This window comes from Arachis hypogaea, chromosome 18, assembly GCF_003086295.3.
Source record: "Arachis hypogaea cultivar Tifrunner chromosome 18, arahy.Tifrunner.gnm2.J5K5, whole genome shotgun sequence".
Taxonomy (NCBI): domain Eukaryota; kingdom Viridiplantae; phylum Streptophyta; class Magnoliopsida; order Fabales; family Fabaceae; genus Arachis; species Arachis hypogaea.
The window spans coordinates 27,523,349-27,532,955 of NC_092053.1; the positions used below are offsets into that span (position 1 = coordinate 27,523,349).

At 36.8% G+C, this 9,607-nt stretch overlaps 1 non-coding gene across 1 annotated transcript; it reads left to right on the forward strand.

Moving 5' to 3' along the window:
- Nucleotides 1-963: 963 nt before the first annotated feature.
- On the forward strand, nt 964-1,067 carry LOC112774766 (small nucleolar RNA R71). The gene has a single exon (XR_003189228.1). It is a non-coding gene; the product is annotated as a small nucleolar RNA R71 (small nucleolar RNA).
- The last annotated feature ends 8,540 nt before the right edge of the window (nt 1,068-9,607 follow it).

The window sequence follows — 9,607 nt, forward strand, 5'->3', positions numbered from 1 at the left end:
TCTTCAGAGGAAGAATACTCATCAGAGCTCATGAATGGCAGAAGTAGATTTAATGGAATCTCTATGGTCTCAGTGTGAGCCTCAGATTCCCATGGTTCCTCATCAGGGAACTCCATGGAGGTCAGTGGGCGTCCATTGAGGTCTTCCTCAGTGGGAATCACTGCCTCTTCCTCCTCTTCATGTTCGGCCATGTGAGATGTGGTTATGGCCTTGCACTCTCTTTTTGGATTCTCTTCTGTATTGCTTGGGAGAGTGCTAGGAGGGAGTTCAGTAATTTTCTTACTCAGCTGACCCAATTGTGCCTCCAAATTTCTAATCGAGGACCTTATTTCAGTCATGAAACTTTGAGTGGTTTTGATTAGATCAGAGACAATGGTTGTTAAGTCAGAGGGGTTCTGCTTAGAATTCTCTGTCTGCTGCTGAGAAGATGACGGAAAAGGCTTACTATTGCTAAACCTGTTTCTTCCACCATTGTTGTTGTTGAAACCTTGTTGAGGTCTCTGTTGATCCTTCCATGAGAAATTAGGGTGATTTCTCCATGAAGGATTATAGGTGTTTCCATAGGGTTCTCCCATGTAATTCACCTCTTCCATTGCTAGGTTCTTAGGATCATAAGCTTCTTCTTTAGAGGAAGCTTCCTTAGTACTGCCTGTTGCTGCTTGCATTTCAGACAGACTCTGAGAAATCATATTGACTTGTTGGGTCAATATTTTATTCTGAGCCAATATGGCATTCAGAGTATCAATCTCAAGAACTCTTTTCTTCTGATTTGTCCCATTATTCACAGGATTCCTTTCAGAAGTGTACATGAATGGGTTATTTGCAACTATTTCAATGAGTTCTTGAGCTTCTGCAGGCGTCTTCTTCAGATGAAGAGATCCTCCAGCAGAGTTATCCAATGACATCTTGGATAGTTCAGACAGACCATCATAGAAAATACCTATGATGCTCCATTCTGAAAGCATGTCAGAAGGGCACCTTTTGATCAATTGCTTGTATCTTTCCCAAGCTTCATAGAGGGACTCTCCATCCTTCTGTCTAAAGGTTTGGACTTCCACTCTGAGCTTACTCAATTTTTGAGGTGGAAAAAACTTTGCCAAGAAGGCATTGACTAGCTTTTCCCAAGAGTTCAGGCTTTCCTTAGGTTGTGAATCCAACCATGTCCTAGCTCTGTCTCTTACAGCAAAAGGAAAAAGCATGAGTCTGTAGACTTCAGGGTCAACCCCATTGGTCTTGACAGTGTCACAGATTTGTAAGAACTCAGCTAAGAACTGATGAGGATCTTCCAATGGAAGTCCATGAAACTTGCAATTTTGTTGCATTAGAGAAACTAATTGAGGCTTAAGCTCAAAGTTGTTTGCTCCAATGGCAGGGATAGAGATGCTTCTCCCATAGAAATCAGGAGTAGGTGCAGTAAAGTCACCAAGCACCTTCCTTGCATTGTTGGCATTGTTGTTTTCGGCTGCCATGGTTTCTTCTTCTTTAAAGAGCTCTGTTAGGCCCTCTAAAGAGAATTGTTCTTTAGCTTCTCTTAGCTTTCTCTTCAAGGTCCTTTCAGGTTCAGGATCAGCTTGAACAAGTAAGCCTTTATCTTTGTTCCTACTCATATGAAAGAGAAGAGAACAAGAAAGTATAGAATCTTCTATGTCACAGTATAGAGATTCCTTAAAGTGTCAGAGGAAAAGAAGAATAGAAGGAGGAGGTGGAGAAGAGAGAATTCGAACTTATCAAGAGGGATAGAGTTCGAATTGCACCTTGATGAGGAGTCTTAGTCCTTTAAATAGAAGGATGTGAAAAGAGGGGAAGAATTTTCGAAAATAAATTAAAAAGATTTTGAAATAAAAAAAAGAAATTTGAAAATTTGATTGAGATTTTCGAAAACTAAGATTGGGAAAGAAATAAAGTGGTTTTTGAAAAAGATTTTGAAATTAGAAAAAGATATGATTGAAAAAAATTAATTTTGAAAAAGATGTAATTGAAAAGATATGTTTGAAAAGATATGATTTAAAATCAATTTAGAAAAAGAAAGTTTTAAAACTAAAGTTGATTACTTGACTAACAAGAAATTAAAAGATATGATTCTAAGATTTAAAATTTTGATCTTTTCTTAATAGGCAAGTAATAACTTGAAAATTTTTGAAGTAAATCTTTAATTGAAGCAAGGATTTTTGAAAATAGTGAAAATAAATATAAAATGGAAAGAAATTGATTTTGAAAGAGATATGATTGAAAATATATTATTTGAAAAAGATTTTATTTTGAAAAATTTTGAAAACTTGAAAAAAATGTGAATTAAAAACAAAATCTTCCCTCTAGTGTCATCCTGGCGTTAAACGCCCAGAATGGTGCCCATTCTGGCGTTTAACACCCAAATCTCTACCTTTTTGGGCGTTAAACGCCCAGCCAGGTGCCCTGGCTGGCGTTTAAACGCCAGTTTTCCTTCTTCACTGGGCGTTTTGAACGCCCAGCTTTTTCTGTTTGATTCCTCTGCTAAATGTTCTGAATCTTCAATTCTCTGTATTATTGACTTGAAAAGACACAATTTTTGAAAATATTTTTGAATTTTTGATGATGAGAAATAACAAAAAATGCAACTAATGATCAAATAAACAATGCATGCAAGACACCAAACTTAGAAATTTTCATATAGGAGACACTAATTTGAGAATGCATATGAGAAACAATAAAACACACAAAACAGGAGAATTTAAAGATCAGAGCAATGAAATCATCAAGAACAACTTGAAGATCAATGAAGAACATGCATGAATTCGAAAAATGCAAGAAGAACAGAAACATGCAATTGACACCAAACTTAAAAATTAATACTAGACTCAAACAAGAAACATAAAATATTTTTTATTTTTATAGTTTTATAAATTTTTTTTATTTTCGAAACTTGAGTGGAAAAGAAAACAGAAGGGATTCAAAATTTTTAATAAGAATTCCAGGAATCATTGCAATGCTAGTCTAAGACTCCGGTCCAGGAACTAGACATGGCTTACTAGCCAGCCAAGCTTTCAATGAAAGCTCCGGTCCAAAACACTAGACATGGCCAATGGCCAGCCAAGCTTTAGCAGATCATTGCTAACAACAGCAAAATTGATAGAAATCAACAAGCTCTTGTGATGATAAGTTGAAACCTCGGTCCAAAAGATTAGACATGGCTTCTCAGCCAGCCAGGCTTCAACAGATCATCATGAAACTCCAGAATTCATTCTTAAAAACTCTGAAGAACAAAATAGAAAATCTTTTTGTATTTTTGAAAATTTTTTCGAAAAATAAAAAAGGAAGAGTACCTAATCTAAGCAACAAGATGAACCGTCAGTTGTCAAAACTCGAACAATCCCCGGCAACGGCGCCAAAAACTTGGTGTTGTTGCCGGACCAAACTTGGCACTGTTGTTGCCGGAAACAAATGCAAAATTATTGTTCGTTCATTCGTTCCTTCCCCGGCAACGGCGCCAAAAACTTGGTGCACGAAATTGTGATCATCAACAATGGCGCCAAAGACTTGGAGCTCTCAAACGTGAATCATACTTTGTCACAATTCCGCACAACTAACCAGCAAGTGCACTGGGTCGTCCAAGTAATAAACCTTACGTGAGTAAGGGTCGATCCCACGGAGATTGTCGGCTTGAAGCAAGCTATGGTCATCTTGTAAATCTCAGTCAGGCGGATTCAGATGGTGATGAAGAATTGATAATTAAAAGATAAATAAAACATAAAATAAAGATAGAGATACTTATGTAATTCATTGGTGGATTTCAGATAAGCGTATGAAGATGCTTTGTTCCCCTTGAACCTCTGCTTTCCTATTGCCTTCTTCCAATCATTCATACTCTTTTCCATGGCAAGCTGTATGTTGGGCATCACCGTTGTCAATGGCTACAATCCTGTCCTCTCAGTGAAAATGTTCAACGCACTCTGTCACAGCACGGCTAATCATTTGTCGATTCTCGATCATGTCGGAATAGAATCCAGTGATTCTTTTGCGTCTGTCACTAACGCCCAACACTCGCGAGTTTGAAGCTTGTCACAGTCATTCAATCCTTGAATCCTACTCGGAATACCACAGACAAGGTTTAGACTTTTCGGATTCTCAAGAATGGCCGCTAATGGATTCTAGCTTATACCACGAAGATTCTGATTAAGGAATCCAAGAGATACACACTCAATCGAAGGTAGAACGGAGGTGGTTGTCAGGCACACGTTCATAGGTGAGAATGATGATGAGTGTCACGGATCATCACATTCATCAAGTTGAAGAACAAGTGATATCTTAGAGAAGAAGTAGGCGTGAATTGAATAGAAAAATAGTAGTAATTGCATTAATTCATGAAGAACAGCAGAGCTCCACACCTTATTCTATGGTGTGTAGAAACTCCACCGTTGAGAATACATAAGAACAAGGTCCAGGCATGGCCATGAGGCCAGCCCCTAAACGTGAAAAGAACTATGAAAGTATGAGTAAAGATCTGAAAAGTGTGTAAAGACAATAGCAAAAGGTCCTATTTATAGAGAACTAGTAGCCTAGGGTTTACAGAAATCAGTAATTAATGCAGAAATCTTCTTCCGGACCCACTTGGTGTGTGCTTGGGATGAGCATTGAAGCTTCCATGTGTAGAGACGTTTCTTGGAGTTAAACGCCAGCTTTTGTGCCAGTTTGGACGTTTAACTCCAGCTTTTGTGCCAGTTTTGGAGTTAAACGCCAGAATTCTTGATCTGACTTAGAACGCCGGTTTGGGTCATCAAATCGCGGGCAAAGTATAGACTATTATACATTGCTGGAAAGACCAGGATGTCTACTTTCCAACGCAATTGAGAGCGCGCCAATTGGGCTTCTGTAGCTCCAGAAAATCCACTTTGAGTGCAGGGAGGTCAGAATCCAACAGCATCTGCAGTCCTTTTTCAGCCTCTGAATCAGATTTTTGCTCAGGTCCCTCAATTTTAGCGAGAAAATACCTGAAATCACAGAAAAACACACAAACTCATAGTAAAGTCCAGAAGAGTGATTTTTAAATAAAGACTAATAAAAACATAATAAAAACTAACTAAAATATACTAAAAACATACTAAAAACAATACCAAAAAGCGTATAAATTATCCGCTCATCATCAGTCAAACCAAGCTTTTTGATAGTGGATGCAGGTATTAGGTTGATACTTGCCCCAAGATCACATAGAGATGTCTTGGTACAAGCACCCTCTAATGTGCATGGTATCATAAAGCTTTCGGGGTCTTTAAGCTTCTCTGGCAAGCTTTTCAGAATGACTGCACTGCATTCTTCAGTGAGGTAAACTTTTTCAGTTTCTCTCCAATCCTTCTTATGACTTAAGATCTCTTTCATAAACTTAGCATAAGAGGGTATTTGGTCAAGTGCCTCTGCAAACGGAATCTTTATTTCAAGAGTCCTGAGATAGTCTGCAAAGCGGGCAAATTATTTATCCTGTTCTGCTTGGTAGAGTTTCTGAGGATAAGGCATCTTGGCTTTATATTCTTTAACCTTAGTTGCTGCAGGTTTATTTCCCACAGAAGGGGTTGGAGAAACTTGCTTTAGGGGGTTGCTATCAGCACTTGCAGGTGTCTGATCCTTTATTGGCGTTTGAACGCCAGAATTGGGTGCTGCATGGGCGTTTAACGCTAGATTGCCACCATTTTCTGGCGTTTGGACACCAGAACTGGCCATCTCTTGGGTGTTTAATGCCACTTTCTTACCCTTTTCTGGCGTTTGAACGCCAGAATCATTCCTCTCTGGGCTCTTACTGTCTTCAGAGGGATTTTGGGCAGTGGGTTGGTCATCCTCTGTCAATTGTTCCTTTCTTGGATTTTTGCTGCTTTGAGTTGAGACATTCAATGTCTTCCCACTCCTTAATTGAACAGCTTGGCATTCTTCTGTTATTTGTTTACGTAGCTGCTGTCTTGTCTGATCCAATTGTGCTTCCATATTCTGGTTAGCATTTTTAGTGTCTTGGAGCATCTCTTTGAATTCTGCAAACTGTTTTGTTATAATAAGTAATTGCTGATTTAGTTCAGCAACTTGTTCTTGAGGACTAAGTTCAGTGGATACTGCTTTAGCTTCTTCTTTCATGGAGGACCCACTACTTAAGTATAGATATTGATTTCTAGCAACTATATTAATGAGCTCTTGAGCCTCTTCAATTATCTTTTTCATATGTATAGATCCATCAGCTGAGTGGTCTAGAGATATTTGGGCCTTTTCTGTAAGCCCATAGTAAAAGATATCCAACTGCACCCATTCTGAAAATATTTCAGAGGGGAATTTCCTTAGCATCCCTCTGTACCTCTCCCAGGCATTATAAAGGGATTCATTATCCTCTTTTTTAAAGCCTTGGATGTCCAGCCTTAGCTGTGTCATCCTTTTTGGAGGGAAATATTGATTCAAGAATTTGTCTGATAACTATTTTCATGTTCTTATGCTTGCTGTGGGTTGGTTATTTAACCACCTCTTAGCTTGATCTTTTACAGCAAATAGAAACAGTAATAATCTGTAGACATCCTGATCTACTTCCTTATCACGTACTGTGTCAGCAATTTATAAGAACTGTGCCAGAAACTCAGTAGGTTCTTCCTGTGGAAGACCGTAATACTGGCAATTTTGCTGCACCATGATAATGAGCTGAGGATTTAGCTCAAAACTGCTTGCTCTGATGGGGGTTATACAGATACTATTCCCATAGAAAGCATTAGTAGGGTTAGCATATGACCCCAGAGTCCTTCTGGACTATTCATTTCTACTTAGGTCCATGATGGAGAAAGGGAGATGATGTGGATTGCAAATAGGATATATTTTTGTTTTTATTTACTTTAATTAAGGATAAACCAAATTAAAGCAGGATAAAATAAATTAATTGGAAACTAGAATATAAATTCCAAAAACTAAAAGAGAAAAATAAAAAAAATGAAAAAAAAATTCGAATACTAAAGTGATTAATTAACTAAAAAGATTTGAAAAATTTTGGATATGATTTTCAAAAAAAATGAAGAGAGAGAAAGTGGTTAGGGGGTTTTGAAAAAGATATGTCTTAAAATTAAAGATACTTATAAAAATAAATAGATAAAAGAAAAGATTTGAGAAAAAATATGATTTTGAAATTTTAAAGATTGAAACTTTATTAACAAGGAAACACCAAACTTAAAATTTTTCAATCAAAAAAATAAAATAAGACAAGTAATTCGAAAATTATGAGTAAGAAAAAGATTTTAACAAATTTTATAAAAGATTTTTGGAAAATATAAAAAGAAATTTAAAAATAAGAATTTATTTTGAAAAAGATTTAAGAAGATAAATTTTTAAAATTAAAATTTTAACTTGCCTAACAAGAAACTACCAAATTTTAAAAATTTTGACTAAATCAACCTAAGGAATTCGAAAATAATGAGCAAATAAAGGAAAAGATATTTTTTTTTTTGAATTTTTGAATTTAATGAGGAAAGAGAAAAACAATAAAATGACACCAAACTTAGAATTTTTAGATAAAAAAAAAAAAACAAACAAGAAAACTTTGAACGTCAAGATGAACACCAAGAACAAATTTTGAAAATTTTTTAAGGAAATAAGGGAACCAAACTTAAAAAATTTTATACTTTGGACACTAATAATTCGAAATTGCACAAGAAAAACAAGGAAAAACACAAAATAAGAAAAACTAAAGATCAAACAAGAAAAAGAAACAAGAACAGCTTGAAGATCAATGAAGAACACAATGCATATATTTTCGAAAATTAAAGAGAAATTAAAACATGCAATTGACACCAAACTTAAAGCATGAAACTAAACTCAAACAAAAAACTCAATTATCAGTTTATTAAAAATTTTCAAAAAAATTTTAGAAAAAGAAAACAAGGATTTTGAAAATTTAACCAAAAACAATAATAGAAGACGTAATTTTAGTGACTCTAAACCAAAAAGATAAACTTTTCCTAATCTAAGCAACAAAATAAACCGTCAGTTGTCCAAACTCGAACAATCCCCGGCAACGGCGCCAAAAACTTGGTGCACGAAATTGTGATTACACTTTTCACAACTCCGCACAACTAACCAGCAAGTGCACTGGGTCGTCCAAGTAATACCTTACGTGAGTAAGGATCGATCCCACGGAGATTGTCGGCTTGAAGCAAGCTATGGTTATTTTGTAAATCTTAGTCAGGAGATTAATGATAAGAATGATTGTATTTATGAAAAATAAATAACATGAAATAAATAGTACTTGTGATTCAGTAATGAGAAACAGGCTGAGGTTCCGGAGATGCTCTGTCATCTAAATCTCTGCTTTCCTACTGTCTTCTTCTCCAAACACGCATGGCTTCCTTCAATGGCAAGCTGTATCATCCTCTCGGATGAAAAATACCAGGTACAATCTCTGCACGACTAATCAACTGTCGGATTTCTCGTCTCGGATGAAAAATACCATGTACAGCTACCGCACGGCTAATCATCTGTCGGTTCCCACTAGCGTCGAAATAGGACCCTTGTCCTTTTACACACTGTCACTGCGCCCAACATTCGCAGGTTTGAAGCTCGTCACAGTCATCCCTTCCCAGATCCTACTCGGAATACCACAGACAAGGTTTAGACTTTCTGGATCCCAGGAATGCTGCCAATTGGTTCTAGCCTATACCACGAAGGTTCTGACCTCCGGACTCGGTCCGTGGATTAGAGACCCAAGAGATACGCACTCAAGCTGTCGCCCAATGACTATGTTGAGCTCAGATAGAATAGAAGTAATTGTTAGGTACTCGTTCATAGAATTGAGATTAATGATGAGTGTCACGGATCATATTATTCCCTAGATTGAAGTACGAGTGAGTATCTTGGAATAGAATCAAGCATGATTGAATAGAAAACAGTAGTAATTGCATTAATCCATTGAAACACAGCAGAGCTCCTCACCCCCACCTATGGGGTTTATAGACTCATGCCGTAAAAGATACAATATGAAGTGTGAAATGTCATTCGTTACAAAATAAATCTCTAAAAGTAGTTTTTATACTAAACTAGTAACTTAGGTTTACAGAAAATGAGTAACTAAGTGCAGATAGTGCAGAAATCTACTTTCGGAACCCACTTGGTGCGTTTCTGGGCTGAGCTTTCAAGCTTTCACGTGCATATGCCCAAATTTGGAGTTAAACGCCACCCTGGGTGCCAAAATGGGCGTTTAACGCCAAGAATTATGCCAGTTCTGGTGTTTTACGCCAGAAAGTTTTAGGCTGGCTTTCAATGCCAGTTTGGGCCATCAAATCTCGGCAAAAGTATAGACTATTATACATTGTTGAAAAGCCCAAGATGTCTAATTTTTAACGCAATTGAGAGCGCGCCAATTGGGCTTTTATAGCTCCAGAAAATCTACTTCGAGTGTAGGAGGGTCAGAATCCAACAGCATCTGCAGTCCTTTTTCAGCCTCTGAATCAGATTTTTGCTCAGGTTCCTCAATTTTAGCTAGAAAACACCTGAAATCACAGAAAAACACACAAACTCATAGCAAAGTCCAGAAATATATTTTTTGAATAAAAACTAATAAAAATATAATAAAAAATAATTAAATCATGCTAAAAACTATGTAAAAATAATGCCAAAAAGGGTATAA